Below are 21442 nucleotides of genomic sequence, written 5' to 3'. Positions count from 1 at the left end.
CAGTCTTATGTTATTCTTTTTTGCATCATCTAGCAGCTGCTGGATTGATTTCTTATGTTCCCTTATAATTTTGAAGCAATTTTTCTTTTCCTGGTCACTAATTGCAATCTTATCTTCTATATCTGAAATTCTGTCCTCACATTGGCTCATTCTGCTGTGTAGACTTTCAATGGAGCTTTTCATCTCCTGGAAATCTATTTGCATCTGTTTTATGGATTCCATTTATTTCTTATGTTGGGATTCTGTCATGTTCCTCAACTCCTCTCTAGATTTATTAATCATGTCTTGCACTAGGGACACAATATCTCCTGTTATCTGAGAAATTATTTCTGATTTCATTTTTTCTAGATCCCCTTTTGTTGCCAGTTCAGTGGGTCCAGGTTTTTGAGTATCAGAGTGTTCCATCTCATTTCCCTTTGGGGTTGCTGTAGGTGATCTGGAAGTCTGGTTTTGAGACTTATTTCATGTTTTCTAATTTTGACTGGGGGGGGCGGTTAGCGCCTGCAAGGATTACCTCCTCTGATCTGGGTGAGGTGGGACTGGGGCTGGGAGCAGCGGTAGGGATAGTGACCCAAAAGCCCTTTCCTGTGGGCTGGGAGCAGTGGGAGGGATGGTGTCCTGGAAGCCCCTTCCTCTGTGCCAGGAGCAGCGGGACAGAAGGTGGCTCAAAAGCCCTTTCCTCTGGGCTGGGAGCAGCAGGAGTGATGGTGACAGGGAAGCCCCTTCCTCTGGATCAAGAGCAGTGGGACTGCTGCTCAGAAGCCCCTACCTCTGGGCTGGGAGCAGTGGGACTCAATACCATTGTCTGGTGGTCTGGTGTCCTCTGCATCTTTGTAGTGTGGAACCAGGTGGCTGTCTGTCTGCAGCAGGATGATTTGGCGTCTTCTGCACAACTTGGGACCTCAGTAGGGCATGCACAGGCCTGCCCTTCTGCAGCGGGGTGATTCAGTGTCTTCCGCACGACTCGGGACCTCTAAACTACTTCTTGAAGGAAAGAGTAGCATGTTCAAACTCAGAAACTTCACACAATATGTTTTTTGCTTGTTCACCTAACAGTTCCAAATCAAACTGCTTTTATTCAACTCTCTATTATTAATTGTAATTAAATTTTTCTGAGATGATCTTCATTTGTTTTTCAAATATCAAAAGCCTGTAAACAGATATAATTTTGTGGAGGTGAATTCATTGATGTGTAAATGCTAGACAATTATGAAACAAATAATTTGTTGCTGATGTTGTAATTCAGATATGGGCAAACTCAGTCCCTACATTTCCTACATGCTTTTTATGCATTGGTAAGATCTGGTGATCTCACCATTTAACAACTTATATGGCACAGGGATTCACTAGATGCTAATTTGAAAAGTAAGTAAATGACAAACATGTGCACAGCTTAAAAAAACACCAGCCTGGGTGTGTCACACTGCTGTGAGTAAGTAGCGGGCATCTTTGCACTCAATCTTCACCTCCTGACTGCTCTGCCCTGGAGAACACCTATTTCTTTTGTTCAAACAGGAATCTGTATTGCCTGCTCCTTGAGTGGCCTCTTTGACAGCATCCACAGATTCCTCATCTTCCACCCCGCACTTAGCGAGCATTGGAAGTTAGAAGAATATGTACCATCTGTCCTTCTTCATAAGCGTTTTCCCACACATAGCTTCAATATTTTACTTAGGAGGCAAATGTCCATCTCACCTAACTAAAATATAAATTCCATGGAAGCAGAGATTTCATCTCTTTTTTACTTTTCCTATTTTGTCACTTTTGTATAACTCTCTTGGCTATTAATACCACTGGGCACATTTCAGACACTTAGTAAATACTGATGTATAGTGTAATAAGTGAACAAAATAATGAGGACTATTTACATATATTTGTTTTGTTTAATAATTTGTCTTTGGGGCAGGCAATTTAGGTCAGTGGTTCCACCACCTGCCTCGCAAGTGCAAGGTCCCGAGTTCAATCCCCGGTATCAAAAAAAAATTAATAATAATTTATCTTTTAAAAAATTTCACAATTTATTTAAAAAGGCATGAAAATTTAATAGAAATGAGACAGTATAGGAGGAGAATATATGAAATTTATTATAGGAGCAAGCGAAAACATAGCCAATTGACAGTCATGAGGTAAATATAAAGTGTCAAATGGTTAATGACATGGTTTTTGATATATTTACATGTAGTGCATTAAACTTTTATATACACAGGTAAAATCCACTGACAGAGAGAAAAATAAAAACACTTTATTTCTTTGGAAGCAAAAGTGACCTTCAATATTGTTATAGTTTTGATGTGGCCAGAATTGAGAAAAAGATCTAGGATGTGAAAGCAACCTAGAAGAGAGAGCCTAGTTCATTTTGGTGTTAAAAATAGACAAGAGCAGTAATGTGAAGAATTGTCAGATTTGAGCAAATGGTATTAGAAAATGGATTTCAAAAAGGTCACAAGAATATAACATACAATTCCAACAGTTATTAGGTGTGAATATAACTTAAAACAAATGGAAAGATGTGCTAAGAAAATTCTGATAAAACAATAGGAGACGTTATTGGCAAGGGAGACATGAGCGAAGCATTCAAGAACTGTAATAGTTTCTTAAACTACAAGTTATAATAATAGCTTATGTACAGAAACTTGTCAAACATTTTTAGTCAGATAAAATGAAGATGGGATTTTTAAAATGCTGAAGGCTAAAAAATCGCATGTTATAATTGTTAAGAGACAAAAGATAAAAAAATAAAAGGAATTTGGGCACTGATGGGAGAATCTGGTGCAGTGCTGCACATTGAAAATAAGAAGAAAGACTCCCCTACCTTGCAATGGCAGCCTAGGTTTCCAGGTTGTTGGGAACAGATGCTGAGACAGAGATTCTTTCCTGCTTTTGGGGTTAACAGCTGTAGCAGAGAGGGAAGGAAATAGAGAGTTGAGCACAGGCAGAGACAGGTTGTGATGTACTCAACCCAAAGGGTCCAGACAGCCTCTTCTACAAATGGTGCTGGGAAACCTGATTATCCACCTGCTGTTGACCTCAGCTAGACCAGTGTCTCTCAATCTGCACTAAAATCAAATAAAACTGGATCAAAGGCCTAGGTATAGAAACAGAAACACTGAATCTCCCAGAAGATAAACCTGGTAAAACTCTGGAAGATATAGGAGTAGGCAAGGGAGTTCCTGGAAAGCATGTCAAGCTATGTGATGAATCACCATGTGAAATGGGAAGGTCTTACTTGAGTGGTCTCTCAGCGTGGGTCTTCCAGGATCCCCGGGGACAGCTCTTGCTGAAGCTCTTGGAAAATGAGACTGGGAATGAGATCGGGGCTTGGCTCGGCTGCTAGGCAGGACCATAGCAGTGCAATCCCAGTGCCATCCTCTGTGGTTGCTCTTGGTTCCTCTCACAGCCTCAGGCTCCTGTGCATTGCGATCCAGAAACTGGCCTGAGTATTCTAAGGTGGTAGCTCCAAGCGCTTCTTTGACTGGACTTATTTCATTATTCCACTTATTCTTCTTCATGGGTCCTATATATTTCCTACGCATTTTCCTTCTTCTTAGTAAATGTACCCATCGTTGAGAGTTGGCATCTGAGTTACCTACTATTAATGTTTATGTGCTTATTTTGTCATTTAATTCTCTGTTTGCTTCTTTAAGCTGTGTTAACATGCTTATACAATTTTCATATCCTCATGACCACAGGCATATTTATCATTTCGTGTGATAGCCATTTTTGTCCTTATAACATTTTATTCAAAGCCTATTATGTAAGATTAAAATAGTCCTTTCAGCTCCTTCCTGCCTTCTTCTTGCATGGTACATCTTTTTACATCCTTTCAGTTCCTCAGTCCTTCAGTATACTGATAGGTGCAGAACTGAAAGTTGTGGGTAGACAAGTTCTTCCTTCATGTCTCATCAGTTTATTAGTGTCATTCTACTATCCTCTGACTTACCTGTTTCAGATGAGAAGTCTTCTGTATTTTCTCTATTTTCTGTATTTATATAGTGCTTTTTGTTTCTAGAATTCTTCAAGAAGTTATATTTAGTTTGCAGAAAATTAAATATGATTTATGTAGGTATCTTTTTTGCAGGTGGAGTCACTTATCTTGGCTCGATGTTCTCTGAATACTTGGGTCTGGACTTGCTCTAACCTAGCAATTTGGAAAATCCTCATCCTCTCTCTCTGACTTATTTGGAGACTCACTTATATATGTACTAAATGTTTTACATTGATTCCGAACTCTTAGTAGTCTTCTTCTTTTTTTTTTTTTTTTTGGTACCTGGGATCCAACTCGGGTCTTTGCACTTGCGCAGCAGGTGGGAAAACCACTGAGCTAAATCCCAAGCCCTCTCAGTAGTCTTTTTATATTTTTTCTTCTTCCTCTTTTTCTCTCTTTGTGTTTTGGTATGAGTAATTTTTATCCATGCATTTCTAAGTTCATTGGTTCTTTTGCCTCAAATATGTTGAGTCTATTGAAGTTTCTGTCCAAGGCATTTTTCCTCCTTTAATTTTATAGTATGTTCATTAGATTTTTATTTTAGTGCTAATCTCTATTCTCAAAATGTCTATCTGGTCTTGCACTTTTTCCATGAGAACCATTAACATCATTATGATTGTTTTAAATTTTCTGTCAGATAACTTTCAATATCATGGACATGCTTGTGTGTACTTCTCAGTGTTACTTTGTATCTTTTAGTCATGTTTGCTTTCATTTTCATTACTTATTCATGTTTTCATTACTTCTTTATAGCATCATTAAAAGCTGGACATTTTATGTAGAACAATAGATACTGAGGAGAAGAGCTATATGCCTAGACCTAGGCACTCTTCTACTAAGACCTTACTGCTGGGAATTAGGTTAATATGATCAGTAGTTAGGTGAATGTGAGGGTTTTTTTTTTAAATTTTGTTTAGTTTGGTGCACAATCCCTCATGAACCATAGGTTCATATTCCTGTAAATGCATTGTTTAACGTGAAGATTAATTGCTCAAATGCATGCCTATGGAAGTGTGAACTTTATTTCGTCCATATGTATTTATCTCCTGTTCTTTTCCTGTCCTCTCCAGAGTGATCTCTTATGGCTTGTTGTTCAAAGCTTGTTAAAGGAAGGCATTTGGGGGAGTTCCTTCTCTTTTGTTCTGAGGGGCCTCACTCCTAGACGTAACTATGATCTCAGGATTGTGCTATTTTCCCTCATGCTCCAGGGACTGTGATCTGTGTGGATTCTGCCCCTTCTCTAAACCTGATTTTCTTCCCTGTTTTCTCATACCCCAGGTGCAGTGAGGTCTTACCAATGCCCTGGAAACTGCAATACTTTGACCATAACACATTATACCTTCCCTTCTATAGTAGAGTAGAGGAGAAACTTCTGAGTGGAATTTTTGCACTTTTGTGCAGTTATTACTATTCAATTCTAGACTGTACCTCAGTGAAAAGTGGTTAGAGCTTTTCTTGCACTTTTCTGAGACTTTTAGCAGATGGAAGGTCCGTGGGGCTGTTCCAAACAGAGAGTTGGACAAGACACACAGAGGAGACAGTGAAAGGGTACACTTAATGAAGCCTGAAAGAAATATGCTCCAAAATGTGAGAGTAGGCCAGTGGAAAAGCTCACAGTTGCCTGAGGATAAGAGGAAGGGATGTTTTGTATCTAAAATTCTTGGGTTATCTCTCTTTTTTATAAATAAGGCATTGAGAAAGCCATTTTGTCAAATACTCACTTGGCATCATGCCATGTGTGAACTGTCCCATCAAAGAACTCACGTGGCTTCTGGTCGCCCACCTTTTGCCCTGTCTTAAAACCACTCAGTAGAATTTGTAGAGATAAATGTTGCAAAGGGCTATGAACATCTCTCTTTTCTATAGCCCCATCCCATATATATATATATATGTATATATGGTATATATGAGATATATATATATATGTATGTATATATGGTATATATGAGATATATATATATATATATATATATATATATATGGTTGGTTATGTACTTGCAAGTACATAACCAACCTTTTGTACTTTTTTAGACATTTTACTTGAACTCTTACTGATGTTCACATACTTCTAATCCAGATGAGCAACTCTTTAGCATCTCCCAACCTCCAGTTATGGGTTTCCATTGCTGTTGATGCAGCAAGTGATTTAATTCCAAAAATTCACCTCAATTTTCTTTTTGAATATTAATGCCTCTATCATATTCATTTTGGGTTGTGCTGGAAGCAGAATATAAGCTTTAACTAATGGTGAGGGATATTTATGAGCGAGTATTCTTGGAAGCACCAACCTCAGAAAAGAAGGGGAAGAAGAATAACTGGACATATGAAGAAGATGGATTAATGCAGTTGAACTAACACACAGGGTTCCCTGGAGCTCGGATGGCATCAGGAGGGCAGTCTATCACACTCCTGTGTTGGGAGGTCAGCAGAAAGACCTGCTTAGGGAATGAGTCATGACTTTGAGAAAAGTAGCTTTCTTCTGCTGAGTCAACCCCCAAAGGAGTTTACAGCTAAAATGTGTTAGCTGAGAACTATCCCAGGAGGTGGGGAAAATACACCTTTCCTTTCAGAATAGACATTATGGTGTCCATCATATTTGCATTTTGCTTATCTTTTTCTATCAAGTAAAAATACCTCTTGATCTTTGATAAATACATGTCTTTCAGTAGTTAAAATGACAGTTATTCTCTGCATTTGCCTTTGTCCCTTTTCTGAGTGTTTAACAGAAAGATAATAACAGAAAGAAGGAGAAGATCTAAGAAGTTTGCACTTCAAGATGATTCCATTGGCTCACAAGACAAAACTTTGTCACAATTTATTTTTATAGTGTAAACCAGGCCTTGATCAACTTTGCAAAGTATTACGAACTTTCCTATGTTTTGTCTTTCCTTATCTGTTTTCTGTTTTTCTGTATCAGGAATTGCCAAGCTGTGGCCTTGGGGGCACACAAATAATTCACTCATGTGTATAACTGGGAAAACTGGGAAACTTTTCTTTCTTTCTTTCTTTTTTTTTCGGTTGCTTCTGTGAAGCCCATGGCTTCATTGCCCCAGAGTTGTTGTTGATTGGTCTCTGGATAGTTTCTGAGCCACATTCTCACCAACTACTGCTTTTCTCTTAGTATTTAACCAATCATTTTGGGGCTTGGAGAAAAATGCAGCCTTTCTCTTATTTTAATTGATATAAATAGCCATCTAAATGACATAATTTGAACAAGAACAATTTGGAATTGCCCTATACATTTCAAGTATGTTTTGATCTGAAAGCAGTGGCTGATTTGAACTCACAGGAAAAAATCTCCATAATGCAAATCATTTTCATCTCTCTAGAGGGAAAACAGGAAATCCCCTTCTTGCTTGCCACACTTCAGAGATTAATAATCTGTTGTACTTTGATATTAATGTTTCTATTCATTATTTTCTTATCGAATTTATTATTTCCTGCCTTGTGGATTAAGCTTCTAGATTGTGAAGTGATAGCTATTATGTGTGATACCCACAAGGCTTTTATTCTTAGAAATATTTTTTGTATTGAGTCACTTCTTAGCAGGACTAAAGTGACTAAAGTTAACATATGATTCCACTAAAGTAAGTAATCACATTGTTGTTCTTTCTACACAATGGGTGAATTTTTAATTTTTTTAAATTTTAGTTTTATGAATGGATGTTTGCAGTACATAATGATTTCATTCATCATGGGGAGTCAGTCTATGTATATAACACATCTCAATCCTTTATTGATGCCACTTGTACCACTCCTGTTTCTGAGGTAATGGCCTCCAGTCACAAAATAATGTTTAGATGGTGAAATCTACAACAAGCCAGAAACCAGTAACTCATTATATTACCCTAAAAATAGAATGTTCCCATCACCACCCCAGAAAAACTCACCAGCAAGACTTACACAGGGGCTAGCTTTGGTTACAAAACATCTGTGGAACTAGAAATACACAAAACTAAAAATGGCTATTGCAGATGAAGTTTCTTTTATAGACCTTACTGAAGGATGTTTTGCTCATATCACATCTGACCATGTCACAATTTGATATTCTCTCTTTTTATAAATTTAGCTGCCCAGTATTTGATTAATCCAGTTGAACAGCTGTAAGTTCAATACATCATGGGGCTTTGGGGGATAAAACCAGCCATAATATCTGTAAAGGGAAAGTAAATTATAAAGAAGAGGTAGTATTTGGAAAACTGGTTTGTGAGCTGCAGTTTTAGCAAAAATAAAAGATTATGGAGTTTTGAACAAAATATTGAACTAAATTAGAGAACTGGGAAATAAGGAGATGGAAAATGAAAAAAAATAAAGCAAGAAGGACTTGACAGTTGATTAAGTTTTAAATTCCTAATTGAACATGTAGAAAACCTAGTACGAGTATGTGAGATCAAATTTCAAAAAAAAAAAAATTCTAAATGAGATACCACTATGTCTCTATTAGAATGGCTGAAGTCCAAAACAATGACTATGCCAAATGCTAGTACTGAGGGAATAATAGGAAATCTCACACATCATTAAGGGAAATTCAAAATGAGCAGTCACATTAAAAGACAACTGGCGGTTTCTTATGAAGCCAAATATATTCCTACAGTAGGATCCAGCAATAACATTCTGATATTTACCTCCAAATATTGAAGCTTATGCTCACATACAAAAAAATCCAAGCACAATTGATGATTATAGCCACTTTATTCGTAATTTCCAAAAGTTGTAAACAATCAATTTTGACTTATTGGTGAATTTACAAATAAATTATGGTACATCCAAGCTATGGAATGTTAACAACACTAAGAAGAATTGCCATGAGAAGAATGGAAGACTCTTTAAATCCATAGCACTAAATGGAGGAATTCACTCTGAAAAGACTAGATTTGTGTGATTCTAAGTATATGATATTCTGGAAGATTCAATACTTTGGAATTCATATAAAGATTAGTGGTTTCCAAGAGTGTGGGTGGGTGGTAGATGAACAGATGAAGAAAGGAAGAATATTAGGGCAGTGGATTTATTCTGTATGACATGAGCCCCCAACTCACGGGCCATGGAGTAGTAACAGCCCATGGCCTGTTAGGAACTAGGCCGCATGGCAGGAGGTGAACGGCCAGCCTATTTGCTAAGTTTCATGTCTATTTAAAACCACTCAACAGACCTGGGTTACAGTTTGAGCTCCGCCTCCTGCTGAATCAGCAGCAGCATTAGACTCTTGCAGGAGTAGACACCCTGTGGTGAGTTACACATGGGGAGCGATGTAGGTTATGCACTCCTTTTGAGAATTATTATGGCTTAGATATGGATGTGCTACTAAAGCTTCATGCACTCAGAGAGGGGACTTCTAGAAGGTGATTGGACTGTGGGATCTGTCCGGAGAGGGTGATCAATGGGATGTGACCTGGCAAGGTGTAATTGTGCCCTGACTCCTGCTTTTACTTTCTGCTTCCTTCCTGTCGAAGTGAGCAGCTTCCCTCCACTCGGGCCCGTGCTCCATGCTGCTGACCGTGCAAGGACTGGAACTTCTAAAATGTTACCAAAATAAACCTCTCCTCCTTTAAGTTGTAGGAGTCCAGTATTTAGTCCCAGCAATGAGAAGTTATGTAGACAAACCTACTGGTCTGAAGTGGCACGGAGTCAATGGTAGGGAATGGGTGCCAATGCAGATTATCCGGACCAGAGGTTTGACTGCACAGATCCCACAAAAATCAATTGCTTGCAAACTCACATCAAGACTCTATCAGTGACAGACAAGTGACAAAGCTGAATCTTGGGACAGGCATTTTAGTGGCAAGTGAGTGATATACTTCAATTGTACCGCTGCATCTCCTGGCAGACTTTAGTTAGAATCTGCCACTTATTTTAGTCCCTTCATGGCCTGCCTATTGTATTATTTATCACTTCTGACAGTGCCTCTTTACTGTACTATATCCTTGTCTCAGTCATGGTTTTGGTAAGCTCACTAGCCAACCTTACACGAATAAATAAAGAACGAACATCAATGGAGACCTTCTTTGAAAAGAGGGGAAGACTCAAGGATGAGACAGCAGAAGACTCTAAGCTAGCAACAAAAATAAAGATGCATTTAAGAGAAAATATCAGATGCCCTACTTAAATTATGGCTTCCTAACCAGTGATTCACATTTTTCAAACCCACTTTGTATAATATGTTGCGACTATCTAATAAAGTCATGAAATCTTCAAAACTGCTTCACCACATGGAGACAAAGCAACTATATTAACAGAGAAGCCTTTTGAGTTTTTGAAAACAAACAAACAAAACAAAAATAGTGAACACAAAGAACAGAAGTAGTTATTGAAAGTCAACATTTCATTAAATGTCTGCATTTAGGGAATTATTATTATTAGTGTTTAAATAAAGCATCATAGCTAAGAAGCCATTTACTGTTGGTGAAGAGCTGACCTGCAGGTTGTTAAGGACACTTATTGTAAAGTTTTAGGAAAAACTGTAGTTTTTCCTGACGCCCTTTTGGGCCAGGGATTTAGCTCAGTGGTGCCACACCTGCCTGGCAAGGACAAGATCCTTAGTTTGATCCCTGGTACCAAAAAAAAAAAAAAAGTGGCACTATTTCGGCTAACATTTTAACTAGACAAATTGATGAAATAGTAGAGGATATTGAGGAACAAATTCAAGAGAGGATTAGTGCGTCATGTGGTATGTAATCCAGTTTCATGATTCCAATGATGTTGACAAGACAGTAATATTTGTTTTGTGTGATGTGTTTTTCAGGAGGATGTGCATGAGGAAGTTCTATGTGCTTCTGATGCCAACCAACACCACAGCTGCAGAACTATTCATGGATAACTGAATTGGTCATTTTGTGTTGGTGTGTGCATGGCTGGAGGAGCTACCATGACTGGATGGCTTTCTAGTTTCATTGCTTGGGTCAAACTCTTGTTTCTGAATGTGGGTCTATATAATCTGTCATCCACACAGAAATGGTCAGTATTAGAAGGAAGTCACTTGAACTTAACATTTTACAGGACGTGATCAGAATTCTCAACCACATCAAAATGCATGCTCTTAATTCATGTATGTTCACAGAACTCCATGAGGAGATGGATAGAGAGTATACATATCCTATCACAGAAGTGAGATGGTTTTTTAAAAAATATGCCTCTGGGCACCATTTTTGAGTTATTAGAGCTGCTCTAGAGATTTCTTTAGAAAATTAGTCACCACTGAAGGATATTTCAATGACAGAATTGGCTGCAAAACTTGCTCATTCATGTAACATATTCAACCTGCTAATAAAATAAGGCTGTCATCTCAAGAGACAATGACAACTGTTCAAGTCAGTAGATAAAGTGGCTGCATGCAGTGTTAAACTGGAATTATGGGGGCAATGAGTGGATACTGGGATTTTTGACATGTATCAAAAATTGCCAGAAAGTTTGAAAAAGACTGAGCCAGCCAGCACCTTCTTTCTCCCATCTGGTGCACTATTATCTGTCTCAACTTTCAAAAGAACTTGAGTGCTACTTCCCAACCAAACACACACACACAGACACACACACATACACATGCACACACACACACACACACACACACAAACTGAGAAAGAATGGATTTGTGACCTGTTTGTGAATCAGTCAGGTGAATCAACTTGGTCCTTGCTAGAAGGGATTCAACTGCTTGAGATTACAAATGATGGTGCCCTTAAAAGTATGTTTGAGACCAATCCTCATACATTCTGAATTAGTCAAGATGGTATATCCTGAGATTGCCACAAAAGCACTGAAAAGCCTGCTTCCATTTCCAATATCCTATCTTTGTGAAGCAGGGTTTTCTGCAGCAACTGGAAGGAGATTACTGAGTACACTGGACATAAGCAACCCACTTCAGGTGTTAGTAACTCCCATCACACCCAGGGTGGCCTGGCTCATTGCAGGAAAACAAGATCAAGGCTCTCACTGATGTTACATTATGCTGAGGTATATCTGTTGCACTACAGAGGAAAGTTCTGAGGAAATTTGGAGACTTTATATAAGCTAAAAATCTTGATTTTAACTCATTACAACCATACAACTGGAAAATAATGTTATACTTATGTCCACTTGGTGATTTCATCCTGCAAATTTCCAATCATTCACAACTATTAAAAATAAATAAATTTCTGTGATTTTTTTAATCTTTGGATATTAAAATTCTATCTGGGGTTTTACATTCTATTGAAAGTCTTATCTTAGTGCTACACTCCTTTATGAGGAGGCCATTTCGGCTGATCTTGTGGTACAGAGTTGGAAGATGCGCTCTCATTTTTCAACTCCATTGTCATATACAGACCTGTTAACTTTGATTGGATCTGGAATAAAAATTTTAAAGTAATATTTATTCAGGATATTGATGCATTTTGCTTCAGTGTCTCAAAAAAGTTTACTTTTACTATAACAAGAGCTGTGGTGATAAATTTATTATAATTATACCTATACTTAAACTATTTCCTAAGGTCATACAATAAAAATTTAGCATGTTTTGGTAAAATATTTAGATTTAACATGTTTTATTTCCATTCAAAGTTGCATTTTGTTTTGATTTTATAAATAATACCTGTGGAGATGCTGCATAACTTGCTCTCCTAATTTCTATTTATCCAGTACTTTCTGAAAACCATCTCAGATATTTTAAAACATGTTCATTGTATTATTTGTGTATAAATAAAACAGAGAAAGACAAGACTTTCAATGACAATGGAGTTAAATTGCTTTCAAAGTAAAATTCAAGGTCTTTATAGGTCACAAAAGACCCTAAGTTCAAATAATTATGAAGCAGAGTGCTTAACATCAGGAAGAAAATATAGATGATGGAGTAAAATGATAATGTATTAAAAATAATAAAAGATGTGCAAGAAAATGTGCAATTAACAAGTGAACTGAACGGTAAAAATACTTATTTATCTAGTGAAGATCAATAGTTCAAGGCATTAAATGTTTAAGAATAGCTTCATGAAAAATGGTGGAACTCGAACTAGAATTTGAAAAATCTACAAGGTTAGGAAGATAAAGGTGAATTTTAGTAGCACAATAAGTAAAAGTGATGAAAATCACAGAAGTGCAAAATCAGAACTTTGCAGGATATTTAGGGGGTGAAAAATACTTATGATTTATCTGTAGTGTGCTCGATGAGAATTAAAGTGAGCAGTAACCCTAGAAGCCTTCAGCAGGTAAGAGACTATTGTTGGAAGCCATGGGGAGGAGAGAGAAACAAAGATTAGAAAGTTGTTCCGGAAAACCGGGAGTGAATCCAAAGGAGAGTGTATCAAAGAAAGGAACTGATCAGTGGTGTCAAATGTGGGAAAATGCCCTGTATCATGAAGCTTGCAAAGATAATAAAGCATTCTAGTAAAGTATCAATCTAATGAGGCCCTTAGGTACAGTTTATAAGGAATTGGTAAATGATTTTCTTCAAAGAATTGGTAAATGTTTTTCTTCCTAGATTTATATTCATTACAATGCACTGCAAGGATAAGATACTCTATTTATTGTAATAAATTGTCTCTAGAGCACATTGAACTTCCCAGTTAATTAAATAACACCATAATTTATTTCTACTTATGTTTTAGTATTTTTCCCTGGTGGAATCTGAGACATCTTTGATAGATTGCATCAGAATCCATAGGGGATTTTTTGAGCTACATTAACTCTTTCCTTTTCATTTAATTCACTGAAGGTTATAATAATCTTGGTATCCCCAACAAATGTAAGGAAATTAGCTTCATTTTTCTTTGAGACCACTGATAGCTCTGCACTAATTGTGGAAGTGATCTCTTCAGATAGTTAGTTTTAATGTGCAAATTCCTTCCTGTAAGAATTGAAACATTTGAGTCAATCGACTTTTTCTAGGTCATAATTAGTTACATAGCATCCACATAACAACCAGTTTACATAACAACAAATTTATGTAACAACCACAAGACATGTTGGGGAGAAGAGTAAGCTGCTAGCATGCACAGACACATAATCATGAAGAAACTCTCACACACATTCAGATACACACAGACACACACAGAATGTAATATAAGAGCCTTCCAATTTACCTTGCTTTCTTCTTTGATCAAATTCTTTTTTTCATTAACTGATTAAATAGTAGGTATCAAATTGATTTATTAAATTTTCATTGACTGTGTACTATGGCCCAACACTGTATGCTTAGGTCTGAAGAACCAGCAGGAAACACAGTATAAATGTCCCCTCTTAAATCCAGCAGGGCTCCAAATGATGAATAAAGTGAGAGCAGCAAGTGGTATTAAAAGATTTGGTAGGGAGTAATGAGTTGAGACTGATTAAGATAAATTAGTACAAGTTGTGAATTGCCTCTCTCCCACCTAGTTTCTTCCTATTCTGTCTCACAATACCCCAAATAGTATTCACTCCACCAAGTTCCTTTTCTGTCTGTTTTCCAATAACTGACTCCACTCCCAAGCCCCAGGGTCGGGCACGGATCTTAGTGGGGATCTTCTCACTGGTGGATGGCATGACTGACTCCAATGGTGGGCCCTCCCTGCCCCACACTCTTTACCACATGATCTGCAGAGTGTGTCAGATGTGCTGAAGAAGGGTCATAATGCTACTGCTTTGTTCCATAACCCGGTGTTTGGCCAGGAGCTCTGCTTCCATCCATAAGATTAGATGGATGGGATAGCAGATAGACAGAAGCTAGGATAGAGGAGCCTACCTTGCATGTTTCTTGTTACCATCTTCTTCCTTCACCACCACCTCAAAAAGAGCATCATTACCCCAGAGGGAAGATGCAAAGTGTGTGAGCAGAGGTGAACTGCCCAGGGGAAACAGCCTGTTACTGCGATTTACGGGATTTAAGGCAGCACTGTCTGCCTAGAATTACGCCATCCATGCTCTGTCCACCAATTTTGTTTTTATTTATCTCTTTGCTATCCCTTCAGTTGATATATATTGATTTATTTCTCCTCATTTTACTTGCTAGATATCTTACGTGTATTTGCACTTTTCTTTCATGAGCCAATTCTCCCATAAGTCAGGGTATGATAAATGGACTTAAAGTAGGCAAATCTGAGTTTTTCCAAGGAATTTTTACATATACTACAACGTTTTAAAATGACCCTTTGTCTACTAAGATCACTGCAATATGTAAGAAAAAATCATAGTTGCATATTTTAATACTCTTACCAGAGAAGCACCAAGATTGGTACAAAATTATTTTGATACAAAGAATCAGTAGAGTTAAGTATAGAAATCAAGACAGTTTTAGCCACATCTCGGTCTCTGGGGAGTGTTTTTCCTAATACCATCTCCACTCTCCTTTTCACTGGTGCAAAAGCCTCAGCTATGTTGCAAGAGCCATGTTCTAGAATGTGAAACTGTGAAACTAGTTAGGTGGAGTGATGCTCTGAGGCAGCAGTCTGGTGCTTTGACTACTAATCCCAGCTACTGGGGAGGCTGAAGCAGGAAGATTATGAGTTCATGATTAGCCCAAGCAACTTAGTGAAACCTTTTCCTTAAAAATAAGTACAAAAAATGTGCTAGGGATTCAGGTTGGTGGTAGAACATTTGTGTACCATGCATAATGCCCCGAACTTAATCTTCAGAACTATGACAGAGAGAGAGAGAGATGAAAATTCTAAGCTACAAGGATAAGTATGTTTGACTTTGGCTCTCTTGGGGTTCAAATCAATGACTACATAATCTTAATCTTTATTTCTTCCCTTTGTCCCATTTTAGTCATTTAAGAAAAAAATTAAATATATTGGTACATTTTAGCTGTACAATATAATGACATTCATCATTGGAAATTTGCACCTTTATGTAATATCTCTTGGTTCTTATTTTTTCCCCATTTCCCTGCTCTCCCTTCAACCACTCCATTCTTCTCTATTTACAAAGACTTTGTTTCCATTTTTTCATTTTCTCATATTAATTCCATTTCCTTCTTTCCTTTTTCCTACCCCTCCCAATTTCCCTTCACCTTTGCCCCTTTTCTTCCTATTGCACATTATCTATTATACCTTTTAGTCCTTATTTACACTTTCAGTGTCTCACACTAGAGAAACTATTTGGTATTTACACATGTATGTCCTATTTATTTCACTTAAGGGTATCACCTCAATATGCATCCATTTAGCTATAAATATCTCTAATTTCTCATTTTTTATGGCTGAGTGGTGCTCCATTTTATAAAAAAAAAAGAGACACATTTTCTTTATCCACTCTCCAGTTGATAGGCAATTGGGCTGCTTCCAAGTTTTAGCTATTAAGAATTGTGCTGCTATTAACATGGGTGCACATATAACACTGTGGTATGATTCCTTTAATTCTTTGAGGAAGATACCCAGCAGAGAAATAGCTGGGTCAAATGGGACTTCCAGTCCTAGTTCTTTGAGGTAACTCCATAATGACTTCCACAGTGGTTGTACCAGTCTACATTCCCACCAACAGTGGAGCAGGGTTCCTCTTTCCGTACAGCCCTGCCAGCATTTGTATCATATAAGCTTGAATACAATCATAGTGGGGGACCTCAATGCCCCACTGTCACAAATAGATAGATCAACTAAACAAAAAATAAGCAATGAAATACTAGACTAGAACTCAATCAAACTCTTGAACAAATGAACTTAACAGATGTTTACAGAGTGTTACACCCTACAAAATCAGAATGCACATTCTTTTCAGCTGCACACAAGTCATTCTCCAAAATAGACCACATACTCACTCATAGAACATGTTTAAGTAAGTGCAAAGGAATTGAAGTTACCCCCTGTATATTATCAGACCATAGTGGGATGAAATTGCCAAAGAAACTGCAAGAGTTTCAGAAGCAAATGGAAATTGAACAACATACTTCTGAATAATCAATGGATCACAGAGCAAACTAAAGAAGAAATCAGACTGTTCCTACAATTAAATGACAATGACAATACAATAAATCTGAATCTATGGGACACAATGAAAGCAATCTTACAAGGGAAATTCATAGCAGTGAATACTCAATTAGGAAAACTGAGCGAGCCCAATTAAACAACCTTATGCTGAACCTCAAGCTTCTAGAAGCAGAAGAGCAGGACAAACCCAAAGCTCATACAAGGGAGAAAATTATAAAGATCAGGGCAGAAATCAATGCAATGGAGACTAAGGAAATGAAACAAAAAATCAATGAATCTGAGAGTTGGCTCTTCAAAAGAATAAACAAAATTGACAAACCCTTAGCCAACCTTATCAGAAAAAGGAAAGAAAAGACTCAAATCCATGGAATTAGGAATGAAAAGGATGAAATTACAATGGACCCAGCAGAAATCCAGAGGACCATCAATGCCTAGTTCGAGAACCTATATGCCAATAAGATGGAAAACACAGAAGAAATGGATAGATTCCTAGATATGCATGGAACACCAAAGTTGAACAAAGAAGACCTAAAAGTTCTAAACAACCCAATATAAATCAAGGAAATTGAAAGTGTAATTAAAAATTTACCAACCCAGAAATTCATAGCAGTCAATGACCCTATTAGGAAAACACAGAGAACTCAAATAAATAACCTAATGCAGAGCTTCAAGCTCCTAGAAAAAGAAGAGCATAACAAACACAAAGCTCATACAAGAGAGGAAATTATAAAGATCAGAGCACAAATCAATGGAATGGAGACTAAAAGAACCATACAAAAAATTAATGAATCAAAGAGTTGGTTTTTCAAAAGAATAAATAAAATTGATAAACCTTTATCCAACCTTATCAAAAAAAGCAAAGAAAAGGTTCAATACCGTGCAATCAGGAATGAAAAAGGTAAAGTCACAACAGATCCAGGAGAAATACAAAGCATCATCAATACTTCGAGAACCTGTACTCTAATAAAGTGGAAAACACAGAAGACATGGACAGATTCCTAAATACATATGAATTACCAAAGTTAAATGAAGAAGATATAGAAATTCTAAACACCCCAATTACAATGAGTAAAATTGAAAATGTAATAAAAAATTTAACAACAAAGAAAAGCCCACGTCTGGATGGCTTCGCTGCTGAATTCTACAAGACATTTAAAGAACTATCATTATTCTTTAAACTCATCAAGGAAATTGAAAGGGAAGCAAACCTTCCAAATTCATTCCTGGAAGCAAGTATTACTTTGATTCCAAAATGAGAGAAAGACTCAACCCAAAAAGAGAACTACAGGTCAATCTCCCTAATGAATATTGATGCAAAAATCCTCAACAAGATACTGGTAAACAGAATACAGAGGGTCATCAAGAAGAAGATATACCCTGACCAAGTTGGATTTATCCCAGGGATGCAAGGATGGTTCAACATTTGAAAATCAATAAATGTAGTATACGATATTAACAGAGTCAAAGACAAAAATCATATGACCATCTGAATAGGTGCAGAATAGGCATTTGACAAAATCCAACACCCATTCATGATAAAAACCCTACAGAAAATTGGAATAGAAGGTCTTTATCACAACTTGATTAAGGCTATCTATGAAAAACCAACAGCCAGCATCATGCTAAATAGTCAAAAACTAAACACTTTCACACTAAAATCAGGAACAAGACAAGGATGCCCACTATCACCACTCCTGTTTAATATAGTTCTGGAAACATTAGCCACAGCAATTAGAAAAGAGAAAGAAATAATAGGAATAAAAATAGGAAAAGAAGAATTTAAACTGTCATTATTTGCTGATGATATGATACTTTACATAAAAGACACAAAATACTCTGCCAAAAAGACTTCTAGACTTAAATGGCAGATTCACTAGAGTAGCTGGATATAAGGTCAACACTCCAAAAACAATAGCCTTCTTATGCACAAATAGCAGACTCACTGAGAGAGAAATTAGGGAAACAATTCCTTTTACAATAATATCCAAAAAAATGAAATATCTAGGAATCAATCTGAAAAGGAAGCAAAAGAACTCTACACTGAAAACTGTATCACTTTGAAAAAGGAGATTGAGGAGGACATAAGAAAATGGAAAGTCATCCCTATTTCCTGGATAGGAAGAACTAATGTAGTGAAAATGGTCATACCTCCGAAACTATTATATAGGTTTAATACAATCCTGATTGAAAGTCCAACAATATATTTCACAGAACTGGAGAAAACCCAAAAATTCATTTGGAACCAGAAGAGACCTAGAACAGCAAAAGAAATTTTAGGCAACAGAGATATGGCTAAGGGTATTACAATCCCCAACTTGAAACTATACTACAAAGCTACTGTGATAAAAACAGCATGGTATTGGCAAAGAAACAGACCTGAGGATCAGTGGAATAGATTAGAAGATGCAGAAACAACTACAAATATGCTCAGCCACCTCATCTTTGACAAAGGAGCCAACCATCTTCATTGGAGGAAAAGTATCCTATTTAATAAATGGCATTGGAAAAACTGAATTTCAACTTGCCAAAGATTAAAACTTGACCCATGCCTATCACCATGCATAAATTATGATCAAAGTGGATTAAAGATTTAAATATTAGGGCAGAAACACTAAATTTGCTGGAAGATAAGTTAGGTAGAACTCTTGAAGTTATTGCTATATTAAAAGACTTTAGGAACAAAACCTCAGTGGCATGGGAACTTGCACAAAGAATAAACAACTGGCATCTTACCTTATTAAAAAGTTTCTGCACTGCAAGAGAAACTACCAACTGAGCTAAGAGACAACCTACAATGTGGGAAATAATTTTCAGCAACTGTACCTTAGACAAATTATCTAGAATAGACTATTATCTAGAATATATAAAGAACTGAAAAAAATCAGACCCCCCAAATTCAAAGACCCAATTCAAAAATGGGCATCTGAAATGAGCAGCCATTTCTCAGACAAAGAAGTAAAAGCAGCAAATAAATATATGAAAAAATGTTCAACATCACTGGTTATTTGAGACATGCAGATGAAAACAACACAGATTCCACCTCACCCCAGAAAGAATGGCTGCTATTAGAAAATCATCCAATAACAAATGCTGGCAGGGGTGTGGGGAGAAAGGAACCCTTCTCCATTGTTGGTGGGAGTGCAGACTGGTGCAACCACTGTAGAAATCAGTATGGAGATACCTCAAAGAACTAGGCTTAGCGGTCCCATTCGACCAAGCTATCTCCCTACTGGGTATCTTCCCAAAAGAATTAAAAGAATCTTACCACAGCGATATATGTGCACCCATGTTTACAGCTACACAGTTCGTAATAGCGAAAGCTTGGAATCAGCCCAAGTGCCCATCAACTGGAAACTGGATAAAGAAGATGCGAGTTTTTTTTTTTTAAAGCGGAGTACTACTCAGCCATAAAGAACAAGAAACTAGAGACATTAATATCTAAATGGATGCATATTGAGGTCATCCTCTTAAGTGAAATAAATGGGATGCATATCTGTAAATATCGAATAGTTTCTCTAGTGTGAGAAACTGAAACTGTAATTAAGTATACACATGGATGAAATGGCCTAATAACATATTTCTCGAATTGTGTTTCCAACGTGTGTTATATGACTGTATCGAAATTTAAATTAGGGAGAAGTTTGGCTTATGTGGAGTCTGCTTACTAACTGGAGTTATTTTTCCATATCATTATTTGTTTAATGTTGGTTTTAGGGATCTTTCTGAAACAAATCACACCCTATGACATCTTGTTGGTGCTTGATATGCTTTTTAAGATATATGGAAAAATGTTTAAGTGCTTTTCAGTTTTATTTTGGTTGAGTTCTACTGTATTTGAATATTATTTTATTTTTTCACCTTGCATTGCTCTTCTTTGAATAGTTTTAATTTTTTGTATGCTTGTGTGCTTGGTAATAAAGTTATTAAAAAAAACCTTACCAACTAAGAAAACCCCGGGTCCTGATGGCTTTAGTCATGTTTTACTTCTTGTAATTTAGAGAAAATAAAATTATATCTATATACATGCTATAGAAAACACGTTTTATTTTGTCCATGTATATTTGTTCTGATAATTTCTATAGACATCTGTCTTTACACTATTTGATAGTTTTCCCTCCTTCTTTGACATAATAAATATATAGTCTTAGGTTTATTTTGGTTCTCCACATTCTGTTTTATTAATCACCTTGTTTGGCCTTCATTTATATTGTTTATTTTTACTAGTGAGAATTTATATTTGATATATGTTTATACATATTTATATACTTATATTTATGTGATTATTTCTCTACCATTCTTCTTTTTAATTTTCTGGATATTAACATTTTATCTTACTGCTGAATTTAGAGGCAGCTTGACTAGATTTTTATTGTTCTCTGAGTTATCTGAATAAGTTAAGATGGGGCAATAGATGCTCTTATACCATTAAATCTTTCCATTCAAAAATGTACCTTTTCTCCCCATTTAGTTGGTTCCTTTTTTCATGTCTTTTGGTAGAGCTTTGTAGATTTATTCATGTCAATCATATATTATCTCTTAAAGGAATATATATTGAGAAGATGTGGCAGAAAAATATTCAGGGGTGGTGGAG

Source organism: Heterocephalus glaber, unplaced genomic scaffold (assembly GCF_053883595.1).
Source record: "Heterocephalus glaber isolate CG9 unplaced genomic scaffold, H.glaber_assembly_v1.0 deba00000594, whole genome shotgun sequence".
NCBI classification, from domain to species: domain Eukaryota; kingdom Metazoa; phylum Chordata; class Mammalia; order Rodentia; family Bathyergidae; genus Heterocephalus; species Heterocephalus glaber.
This window is presented reverse-complemented; position numbering follows the sequence as displayed.